This window comes from Triturus cristatus, chromosome 2_2 (genome assembly GCF_964204655.1).
Source record: "Triturus cristatus chromosome 2_2, aTriCri1.1, whole genome shotgun sequence".
NCBI lineage: Eukaryota > Metazoa > Chordata > Amphibia > Caudata > Salamandridae > Triturus > Triturus cristatus.
This window is the reverse complement of record NC_140582.1, coordinates 1,157,733,571-1,157,745,681: the sequence shown is the minus strand read 5'-3', so window position 1 is coordinate 1,157,745,681 and position 12,111 is coordinate 1,157,733,571. Positions and strand designations below refer to the sequence as shown.

Genomic DNA, 12,111 nt, shown 5'->3' with positions numbered 1-12,111 from the left:
AACAGACGCCAAGTTGCATGTTCTGCACCTCAAGCAGGCGGCCTATAGGGCTCTCGTCACGGAGGCGGCCAGGGGCCTCAGTAGAGAGCAACAGGGGCGACTGTATGATGTGGGTGATAAGGCTGGTAAATTGATTGCGTGGTTGGACAAGAGGGAGAGAGCGAGTCGTGTGGTTCCTTTGATTGAGGGGATGGATGGTGTGCCTGTCACCGAGCCGGAAGCCATTGTCTCCTGCTTCGCGGATTACTTCCGCGAGGTGTACTCCCCGGTTTCTCCCTGCTCGGAGGAAGATTCCCATGCCCTGCTTCGGGACATCGCGCTGCCCTCCCTTACGGTGGAGGACAGGGATTTGCTGGACGCTCCTCCCACCTCGGACGAAATTGCCCTGGCTATTCGCTCGGTCGCATCCGGCAAGGCCATGGGCCCCAATGGTATCCCCATCGAGCTCTACAAGCTGCGACCGGATGTACTGGCGCCCCACCTGCGCGCCATGTTCCTGGCGGCCCACTCGCAGGGTTCCCTCCCGCCGGACCAGCGTCTGGCCACAATCGTGGTGATCCACAAGGAGGGGAGACCCCGTGAGCGGGTTACATCCTATAGGCCTATCTCGCTCTTGAACGCGGAGCCCAAAATCCTCGCCAAGGTACTGGCAAACCGGCTGGTTGGCGTGGTGGGCGATTTGGTCCACCAAGACCAATCTGGCTTTATACCCCATCGCAACACGGCTCTTAATCTGCGACGCTTGCATGGGGTGCTCGCGCGTGTCCCGTTTGTGCGGGAGCCGGCCATCTTGGCGTCCTTAGACGCCACCATGGCGTTTGACACGCTTGAATGGCCATACATCTGGGCGATGCTGGCGAAATTTGGATTTGGACCGGGATTCATTAGCTGGGTCAAATTGTTGTATTCGGGCCCATTGGCGCAGGTGGTGGTGAATGGGCGAGTCTCGGCCCCCTTCGCGCTGGGGCGGGGCACGCGTCAGGGTTGCCCCTTGTCACCGCTCCTGTTTGCATTGGCCTTGGAGCCCTTGGCGGAGTGGCTGCGGTGGCACCCCTCCATCCGTGGTCTCCGCTGGACCCCCGAGCATGAGGACCGCGTGTCCCTCTACGCCGATGATATCCTTTTGTATCTCGCCTCCCCGCGTAACTCGCTGATTGTCCTGGTTGATGTTTTGCGCTCCTTCGGTCGTAACTCAGGCCTTGTCATCAACTGGGCGAAATCCTGCGTGTATGTGCTCTCCGGGGAGGCTCCGGCCCTACCACGGGACTGCCCGATCCAGATTGCCTCCCAGGGGTTCCGGTACCTGGGTATATATATTACTCTTGACCCGGAGGCCCGCTATGAGCGGAACTTACTACCCCCCCTCCAGCGCTTGCGGGAGGACGTTGCGCGCTGGCGGCGTCTTCCGCTTTCGCCGCTTGGCCGAGCGGCCTTGTTTAAGATGATGTCCTTGCCGCGCTTTCTGTATGCGCTTCAGAATACTATGGACTTGGTTCCGGCGCGCTACTTCCGTGAGGTGGAGAGCCTGCAGCGGCGCCTGTTCTGGGACGGGAGGCCGCGTATTGCTCTGGCTAAATTGACGCTCCCGTGGTACGATGGGGGGGTTGCCCTCCCGGACATTAAACGGTATTACTGGGCATCCCAGCTAGCTGCGATTAATCATGGCCTTTACGGGCCCGCCCTGAACCCGGCATTTGAAATGGACAAGATGCTCCTGCCCGGTGGCGACTACAATCGAGCGCTCTACTCTGGCGCGCCCGACTCCCGTCTGACGGGACCGACGCGTGTCATGGTGCGTGTCTGGCACGCGGCTAAGGCAGCGATGGGGTGGAAGGACCGTTTGACCCGGGCGACACCGCTATATGCGCCTGAGAGGTTGGGCTCCCTGTGGACATCGAAGGGCTTCGAGAAGTGGGACACGATCGGAATCAGCACAGTGGGAGACCTCTGGACAAGGGGTGGATTCAAAACTTTTGAGACGCTGCGGACGGAATTTCAGCTGCAAGGCAGTGAGTACTTTCGGTACTTACAAGTCCGCCACGCGCTGGGCTCCGCCTTCCCTGATGTCGCGTCCATTCCGGAGTCTTCCCCCCTGGAGGACAGAGTGCTGGATGGCCATGTCCCAGACAGCACGATCTCCCTTATATATAAAAAACTGATCAACGACAGATCGTGCCTGCTGACTAGTCTCCGCGAGGCCTGGGTTGCCGACGGGCTGGAACTGGACGACGAGGACTGGATTTCCGCGGTGGCCTCTCCGAAGGAGGTGGCCATCCCGGCTCGCCTTCGCTTCGTCCAGCTTAAGATCCTCCACCGGGTTTACGTGACGGGGCCAAGGCTTCTACGTATGGGCTTTGTTGGTGATGGATCGTGTAAGCGTGGCTGTGGTGCCTTGGCAACTTTCATGCATATTCTGTGGGAATGCCCACAGGTGGAGCGATTCTGGCGTGGTGTGCATGAGGTCCTGCGTGTGGTGACGCGTGTTGCGCTGTTGCCTGAAGCGAGGAGATGCTTGCTGAATGTGTGGGAACCAAATGACTATTCGGTCCCGCAGACGCGGTGGGTGACTCTGGGATACATGATAGCTAAGCGCGACATTGCTCAATTGTGGGGATCCCGGTGGCCCCCAGCGGTGTTGGCCTGGAAAGAACATATGGATTGGTGTATGTTTCGTGAAAAGGTGGTGTATGTGGCGAGGGGTAAGCCTGGGGCGTGGGTGAAAATCTGGGGCCCCTGGAACGCCTATCGCAGGGGTATTTGTGAGCCGCCACTGCTACCGGCCGCCTCACCAGCTCCGTCCCCCTAGCCGACCCACTCCCCCAGCCGCGGGCATGTGGTTCCCCTGTCCCTGATTTATTCCCATTCCCCTCTTCAGAGTTTGGCTGCTGGTTGGGATCCCCCACTTAAGGAGCACGTGCCGTCACTTTGGATGGCGGGTTGCCTTGCGGGTGTGGTTTTTTGTGTTGTTCTGTTTTGAAAAAAGGAAACCGTATTGTGGGCTTGGAGTTATGTGGCCTGCGCTATTGATATCTCCTGCTTTACCGATCTGCACCGCCAAGAGACTCTTACTGTAGGTATGTCATATGCTTCTGCCACTCTAGCGGCCGGCCGGATGGTTGTAGGCCCATACTTGTAACCTTTTTAACATGTAATAAACGGTTTAAAAAAAAAATAAAAAAAAAAAAAAACAATTACTGCTATGTCACTTAAGTGGGCTTCATGAGAAGATCACATTCTCTGGTGTTACTCCGTAGGCATGAATTTTCGATCCTTCTGGTTCTTGCAAATGATGTGTGTGTTTTCATGCATATGCGTGACGTGTGCCGTCCCATCTTTGCTACGACTGTGCACATCACCCTTCTGAGCTAGAACTAGAGGTGCATTGTAATAATGGAGTATATATTGTGTTAAAGTAAGTGCCAAACTGTCTAAATCGGTGAATTGCTTTTTAGATGAATTGTTTAATCAGTGTGAAAATCTGATCCGTGCTTAAGTTCATAATCTACAAATTTCAGGTTAGAAAACTGGCTTTGTAGCTGAGGTGGTTAATACACTTATTGCAGCAATGTAATGCCCTGCGAACTGATGGTAAAAACCCTGCTAGATCCGTATCATATTTGATTGGGTATTGCACCAAGCACAGTAAAAGAGATCAGTTGGTTAGGCATCTGCTGCAAACATCACCACATAAATTGCAAGGGATATTCCTGACTCCTAGCAAGCTTTAACTCATTCTTTTGATCTTTTGGTTTGCACTGTGTTTTATAAAAATAATAATAATTGTGTCTTTATTTTTTATATATCAACTTAACTAAGGGGCATATTATCAAGCACGGCAGAAAACTGCCGCTAAAGCGGAGATAATGGGCTTGATAATGTGCCGCAGAGAATTCCAATAGAAGCCCATGTTAACACCAGAACTCTCTGCATATTATCAAGCCCATTATTGCCGCTTTAGCGGCAGTTTTCTGCCGCTAAAGCGGCGATAATTTTAACGCCGTTTCTTGATAATATGCCCCTGAATGCGGCACTTTAAATTTACATTATATAGGAAACTGCACATTTTTGGCTGTTCCCAGTATGTATTTCTTTGGACTCTGCACATTGAGAGATCACCATATGGATTACCACTTGCAATGCAATAGGTCTCGCATGTACGCGTGATTGAGCTACTGGCATTGTAAATGACAATGCCTTTTATTTATGTTTTCGTTTTTAAAACATAAATAAAAGGCTTTGTCATTTACAATGCCAATAACTTAAACTTGCGTAAATGCGAGACCTATTGCATTGCAAATGCTTGTTTTATTGTGTTTACGTTTGTTCATGGAGCTCTGCCTCTCTGACTGTTTCGGGTCCATCATTTACCTGCACATATGTCCTCTTCCTAACTCATGTCAACAGCCGTCCTCTCCTCCTTTTCTCTTCTAGAGTCTTTCATCTTGGAAATAATATCCCAAAAATATCTAAAACTTCTGTGATAAAATAACAGGCCTTTTCATTTCCCCATCCCTTGGGCTCTTTTGACCCCAGACTTGATTTCTCTGCTTCTTTTTGACCTTCTGGGAGCTTCCGAAATCGACTGAGTCGGTGCACCTCGTTCTCAAAAGGCAAACTTCGAATATTAACTCATCATCCATGCAAACACAAATACATGCATTTCACAGCCATAAGTGGAATATTTCGCATTCGAAAAAAGGATTAAGGAAACAGCTTTTATGGGAAACCGTCTGAAAAAAATTAAACATATTTATTTATAAGTACCAAATTTAAAAGGCAGATCAGTTTGTATATGTCACAAAATGATAGCATTCATTTCAGAAACCTTAAACAACCCTCAGCTACAAAGCTACAAAATGTTGCCTTCAGCAAACCAAACTTTTAAATATTCCCACTGCCACAGAGCACTGCTCCCATGGAACCTCTGTGTGCAGCTTCAGTCAGTGCGAAGCACAATGTATTCCTTCTGTAAATTATTCACGTGCCACAAATGGACAGAGTGTTGGCTGACACAACTTTGATCACAGTACAAAGCCAGAGTGTGATACAGTTCTACACTTGAGCTTGTATCTGTTGAAGATGTTCTTCATTTTCCCTAAAGCCCAAATCAATGGCTAAGAATGAGTTCATTGGGGAGAAACTTGACCTTTTGCCAGAGGCAGTAGCAAAAGAGAGGCCCATTTTACAAGAACGCACCAGGCACCTACAAAGTCGCTTATATTGACCTTGGGGTTGAGCAAAGGTCATATAGGCACCTTTTTAAGATTGTGTAAATCCCATTATTGTAGGGTCAGCATATAACTCGTTCTGGAACCCTTTATACCAAACACACCAAGGTTTGTCCTAGTTGTTGAATAAATAGACACAGCCTCAGAGCTAAATCCCTCCATCCCATATTAGGCTCGCATATGACTTAATCCACCCAATTCAAATTCCCCGACTTTCATCATTGGTGCCACTGGACAAGGAGACCAGAGTGTCACCTTAGGGATATCTGGTGTAAAACAAAGCCTCCCACTCAGAAGAACGCAACCAAGATGGTTTCCAAAGAGCCAAACACTGGTACAAGTGACAAAGAGGGCCTGAGCTTCAGTCACACATTTTAATGAACACAAACTATACACATTTCCCTAATGATCAAAATGAATAAAGACAATGCAGCAGCAGAGACACAAATCATACTTTGTAGACATCATACCAACAGTAAAAACATCCCAAAAATGGTTAATGACAGCAATTACCAGCCAAGAAGAGGCAATTAGGCAATTGTTGTGTTTTATAGCAGCCCCATTATTTACCCAAACATGCAAGGCACAGAATACAGATGCCTGACAAACAGGCACACCCCTCATGCAAAGGACTGTAAATATGTCTGTAAGTCACCCTTAACAAGCACTAAAAGACAAGAATGAAAGCTGCGGCACTGGAGAGATTGCAGGCGCAGCACCCTTCTCTCTGTGGAGTTCTCTGAAAGGCAATTCGATCAAGAATCCAAACCATCTGAACAGCAGCTTTGAGGGCAATCTGTGTTGAGAGCACAGGGGGCACTTTCACCCCAATTTCTGCCCGTGGATATGCCTTTATTCGATGGATCGAACATGATTAATCAATTATTTATAGACAAACATCTTTGATTCAAAATTAGTAATAGTTTGGAAAACGAGAAACACTATAATCTCCAACCACTGATGCGGTGTGTGTTTTACCATGAAAGAGAAATGACTATTTCCACCTTCTGTAAATATTTTCATTCCACACAAGGACAGAGGTGTCATACTTATCTCTTTGACTGCTCTGTAATCCTCAGCAGCGGAGCACCACAGAGACCCAACTCCTAACTGTGTCTTCCTGTTCGAGTCCACACTCCATTTTTTAATGTATATGGAAATATTGTCTAAGGACATTACTCTGATCTTGCAGTGAACTTGATGTAGCCACAGCTCCCTGTAGCAAGGTCAAGAGGTACAGAATAAGCACCCACAGCAGCACAGGAGCCAGATTTTGGGTTGTTCTAACACTAGCTGTAATGCAACCAGACAGACAAGTCGCCTTGTAAGGAGAGAAGCTACCAGCGTGCACCATCAGCTGGCCAATCCATGTCAAGGTGTCCTTTGACCTGACGTTCCCCTGTATTTTGTTTCCTTTTGGCTCATTTGATGGGCCCTTCATCACACAGCGCCCACAAATTAAAAACCAAGAGCCAGATGTGCAAAGCAATTCTGGAATTCTGCAATTGCACACCCTGAGAGTTTGTGACTACAAAATGGCAATTTCTTGCGTACAAAATGTATTTAAGGGGGTGGAAAACGTGTAAAAGTGGTTTTGCAACCCATATTGAATTGCAGTCGGGAAGGGGCATAAAAGAGGCGCTTCTTCCAAATTGTGATTTGCTTGCAATGCATCAAGCATTTGCAAGAACAATTCCAGGCACGCCCCGTTGACCAGTTACCCACACCACAGTGAGGGTTTCAACTGATACACAAAGTGGAAGGGCCTTCCTTTTGGAATCGTGATGGCAGCCACAGGGGATGAAGGCAGTAGTCCATGGGACCTCTGCATGACCCCTTGATGCTTTCCCAGACTGAAGACCTTTTTTAAAGGAGCATCCGTTCCTTTAAGTATTCCATTTGGAAATGCAAACACAGGGATCGTGGTCTGCTGTCCATTGTCGGTCATCCCTGCATTTGGAGCGAAGAACAGGGGGTCACAAATGGCATCTTGTCTATTTAATATTCATTAGGCAAGTCATTCCGTGGCCAACCATAGCTGATGATTTTACGAAGCAACCTAATGGTACACAGGTCTTTGTGCAATATCAAATACAGATCCTAAAAAGCTGCCGTGCAACCTCTGGCCTCTTGCACTCACCAGACGGTAGTGTCCTGAAGAACAGGCAGGCTCACAACTGATCTCTTCAGCGAGTAGTGTCGAGAGAGCCACTCCTTTTAAACCCCTCACCTCTGATCCTGAATGGTTGCAGCGCTCCAAAGGTTGGGCATGCAAGTGCTGTACCAAGAGGTGCTGCTTGCCCACCCTCTTGACACTGCCTGCTGGTGTTCCATGAATGAAGTAATAATAATCTACATTTGTAAAGCGCGAACAATCACCCGTAAGGGTCTCTAGGCGCTGGGGGCCGTCGGGAGGATTAAGCAAGCTATTGCCCAGAGTCACATGGTGCTGGGCTAATCTGCAGCCGGCGCCGGGGATTGAACCGCGATCGCCAGATTCCGGAGTCAGTCGCCCACATTCCACATTTGTAAATCGCGAACAATCACCCGTAAGGGTCCCTAGGCACCGGGGGCCGTCGGGAAGATCAAGCAAGCTATTGCCCAGAGTCACACGGTGCTGGGCTAATCTGCTGCCGGCGCCAGGGATTGAACCGTGATCCCCGATTCCGGAGTCAGTCGCCCTGGCCGCGGCGCCACACCCCTTCCCAACATCAGAATGTTTGTAAGTGGAGACGTCTTTGCACTCACCCCCTGTAACCTGGCATGTGGGTTACCCATCGCTAAGGGAACATCTAGCTTTTGGGACAAAGTAAGCCTGTGAGATAGTGGAGGCATCCTGCCCATAGTAAGACACAGACAGACCATCCCTCAGCTCTTAAAACAAACTTGGGAGAATATTGCTTTTGTAAATGAACGATGAGAACTTATTTGCATTGACTGACAGGTTTCAATTGATAATATTCTTCATTCCCATCATTCTCCCAAGCTGTCTCAATCATCTAGGGTTTGTCAACTGAACTGTAAGAAGTGCATGTTTCACCTGGAGCGCCATCATCCTTATTTTTTAAGCAGTACAGCACAGTCACCACAGTCACCTGCAGTAATTGCAAACAGTGCATTGTGACTTGATTGTAACTTGGGGACACAATGCTGTTTTAATGTAAATCATTGTTGATTTTTGGCATTTTTATTGAGCTAAAGATTTTTGTTGCTTGATTCCACTTTTTTACTATGTACATATATCAATAGTTTTTAAAGTTGGTTGAAAGTCCTTTTTCAGTACTAAATAACAATTCTGGCTGGACCTTCCACCTTTACTGTGAATGTGGTAACTATATTACACGGTGGGTCTGCACTTGCTTCAAGTCCAGTGTATTCCGGAGAATTCCTGGTAGAGGCTATAAGAAGCAACAGATGCAAGAGCATTAATCTGTGAAAATGTCCCCCCAGATCAATGCACAGATCAATCCCTACCAATAAAGGCGATGCAAATGGAAAACACATCCTCAATAGCTTGAGCGGTGCCCTGCCATCCCAGGGAAGGGCGAGCCAGCTTAGTAAACCTTTTGAAAAGCAATTCTACCTCCTCGTTAGCTGCATGTGACATGAGGTCTGCTCTTTACTCCTTGGTCACCACATGGGAGGAGAGTGATGTAGCGGTTGAAATTGTAACCTTGGGATCCTGGTTCTAACTTTTAGAACAACATACCACAACTCTTATTACTTAACCAACAATTCGAGCCCTCGTTTCTCCTCTCTCTGGGAGCGAAAGACTCTTCCTGTCACAGGTTACAGCAGTCTGTGGCTACTATATGTGAAAATGTGTTACATAATTTCAACTTTTATTTTGTGTTATGATTAGATATGCTTTGTTTACCCGTTCAGCTCAGTGTGTGCTTTTTTTGTCTTACTGCAAAGTTTACTTCCAATCATCCCAGAGCACATCTGGTACAGTTCTTTCATAGTCAGAAGGGGAAAGAGGCTACTCACCATCATTAATCACTTCGGGGCTGGGGGAGGGTCAGTGGCTGTTCCGTCTCTCTTGGTTGACATTTCAGCCAGTGGATCAGCCATAACTTTGTTTACAGGGATGTCCTTTTTTCCAAATATTGTCTTGCCATAGATTTGGGCTGCAATGAATAAAGGATCAGACAAAGAAACATGCTATATATTCTATAGACAAATACTGCTAATTGAATGACGTGTACTTGAAACATGTCTAAGCTTTATTTGCCTTTAGGCACCTAAAGGAACATAAAATGACTTCTTTAGGGAACAAATCATAGCTCTGTCAAGGAGTAATTCAGTACCTTTTCACATATTCACAAAAATGGATCCTGAAATATGATTTGTTTTGTTTGCTTTTTAGCAAAAGCATGGAAACGAAATATAGATAATGTAGTTGTTTCCTAGTTGGAGTGCACTGTCAGTTGGCAGCTCAGAAATTCAGGGGTCGATTTACGAAATGGTCACGCAGAGCAGCGCAGCGCAGCAAGTAACCATGCTGCGCTGCACTTCATGACAGGGAATAAATATAAATAAATATCCACTTTGTAAAGCACGAACAATCACCCGTAAGGGTCTCTAGGCGCTGGGGGCCGTCAGGAAGATTAAGCAAGCTATTGCCCAGAGTCACATGGTGCTGGGCTAATCTGCCGCCGGGGATCAAACCGTGATCCCCAGATTCCGGAGTCAGTCGCCCTGGCCGCGGCACCACATCTCTTCCAGTGTGGGCTGGAATGCACCGTACAGAGCATTCCTGACATCTCCCCAGTGCTGGCACTCTTTTGGCAGCCCAGCATCAATACATCTGTTGCATGCAGGGTTGTTTTGGGGTAGGAAGGGAGACCTTCTTGCACAAAAACAATCCTGAGAGGCACATAGAAAGAGAAAGTAACGCCTCCCCTGTGAAGGTGTATCTTTTTTGCACATTCCCAGATCTACCCCTTTTGGTAAATCTGGGAATGTTTCCATGGAAGTTGCACCCATGCAATGCCCATGGAACGCCTCCCAGGGCGGAGTAAGGCAAGAAGCGCAATCGCTGTGTTGCTTTTATTCTAGATTTAAGGAGCCACTCAGGCCCACCCCCAAAGTGACCTGGCATGGCTTCATAAATCTCTCTTAAGATTTGCATCTCGCATGTACCACGTTGTGTGGTGCAGACATGATGCAAACCGGGTCCTTATTATGGCCCTGTACGTGTTGAGGCATTTTAATATATTTGATGTTGAATAGATTCCATCAAATGGGAGTGAGATATGTGACCACAGACTAAAAAAAGGCAGACATTGATACTAAACACAAACAGATCTGCAAAAACCATTGTTAGAAATGGGATTTCTGGTTGGCTAAGGCTTGCGCCAAAGTCAGGCAGAAACCACCACTCTAGTCAGGGCAAGGAAGTTACACGCCAAAGATAACCCCTGCTCACCCCCTTGGTAGCTTGGCACGAGCAGACAGGCTTATCCCTGAGGTGATGTGTAAAGCGTTTGCGCGCGCACCCAGCAACAACACCCAAGGCCCACCACAAAGGAAACTCCACACAAGGTATTCTATAAAAATAGCCTTTGTATTATACACAACACATTAGATAAAAACACACACTCTACAATGTGCCAACAGGCACGGGCAGAATTTACAAGGGATTATATATACAGGGGACAGGGCCACATGGACCACTGTCAGGAATTAGCACTCTTAGAACATAACACAAATTACCAAGTGTACATGTAGAACATAACCAGTATCTACTGGCGCAATAATGACCTCAGTGTCATCACACTAGCATCAGGTATAAAACCTATCCTGTATCTATCACAGGGGCATAAATCACATTATGCAATTCTCGCAAGTCTAACGCCTTAGACCTAGCCACCTAAGTATACTTACACTAGGGGCGTACATAACACAGGGAAGTACATTCTCCCTACCATCAACCTAAACAAGGTAAAACAACCTCCTAGGCAGAACTAACCACATTTAGAGGTACACAACACAGGGTGCGCAAAACATACTATACACCGTACATTTCCTAGCACCCAAATCACATCAGAGTCCAGGTTGCGCCAGAACCTAAACGTAGCAGCTGCCCACTACTTGCTGGGCAGCTGGGGACAAGAACAGGGCCTAAACGCTGCAGCTGGCACTAAGTGCTGCGCAGCTGGGGACGGCACATAGTAGGCAGGGGCTCTCCCTAGTCCCTGAAACAATATCCAGAACGTTGGAGCCACCTAGGCTCGAAAATGACATGTCCCCCTGGAGCACACTGGCTCCTGAAATCATTATGCCCCAGCGTTGGAGCCGTCTGGGGCTCTAAATCGACATACAGGCGCCCTCCGTTGGAGCCTCGTGGGCTCAAGAAACAATTAGGCTTGTGGGAGCCAGGTAGGCTCGAGAAACAATCGTGCCCAAGCGTTGGAGCCTCGTGGGCTCAGAAAAAAACAATGCCCCCGACGCCGAGCGCACTAGCGCTCTAAACACAACCACTAACCACGGCCCCAACCGTTGGAGCCTTCTCTGGCTCTAGAATGGCCATGTCCCATCGAGGGGGCGACCCGCTGCCAGACGGGGCCGCCCAGGAAACCGGAACACTGTGCCTTCACTGGCACTCTCGGGACTTCGGCGGCCTGGGGGGGGGGGGGAAGGCGCGCTCTCATCCCTCCCCGGACACTCCACACAGCCCTACTCACCGGGCTATTGCAGGCAGACTCCTTCGCTTCTCTTTGCGGGGCGAACTCTTCAGCGGTGATCATGGCGGGGCTCTCTCACCTTGGGAGAGCCCGTCCTCTAGACGCGCCACGGTCTTTACCCGGTCCCCCATCTCGGGACCGGGATTTCTCTGAAGGAGCCTGCGAGGCTCTGACTTTCACATCCAGGGAGAATG

General features: G+C 48.6%; 1 non-coding gene across 1 annotated transcript; it reads left to right on the top strand.

Annotated features, from left to right (window-relative positions):
* Positions 1-3,267: 3,267 nt before the first annotated feature.
* Positions 3,268-3,366, top strand: LOC146863274 (small nucleolar RNA U13). The gene has a single exon (XR_014978700.1). It is a non-coding gene; the product is annotated as a small nucleolar RNA U13 (small nucleolar RNA).
* The last annotated feature ends 8,745 nt before the right edge of the window (positions 3,367-12,111 follow it).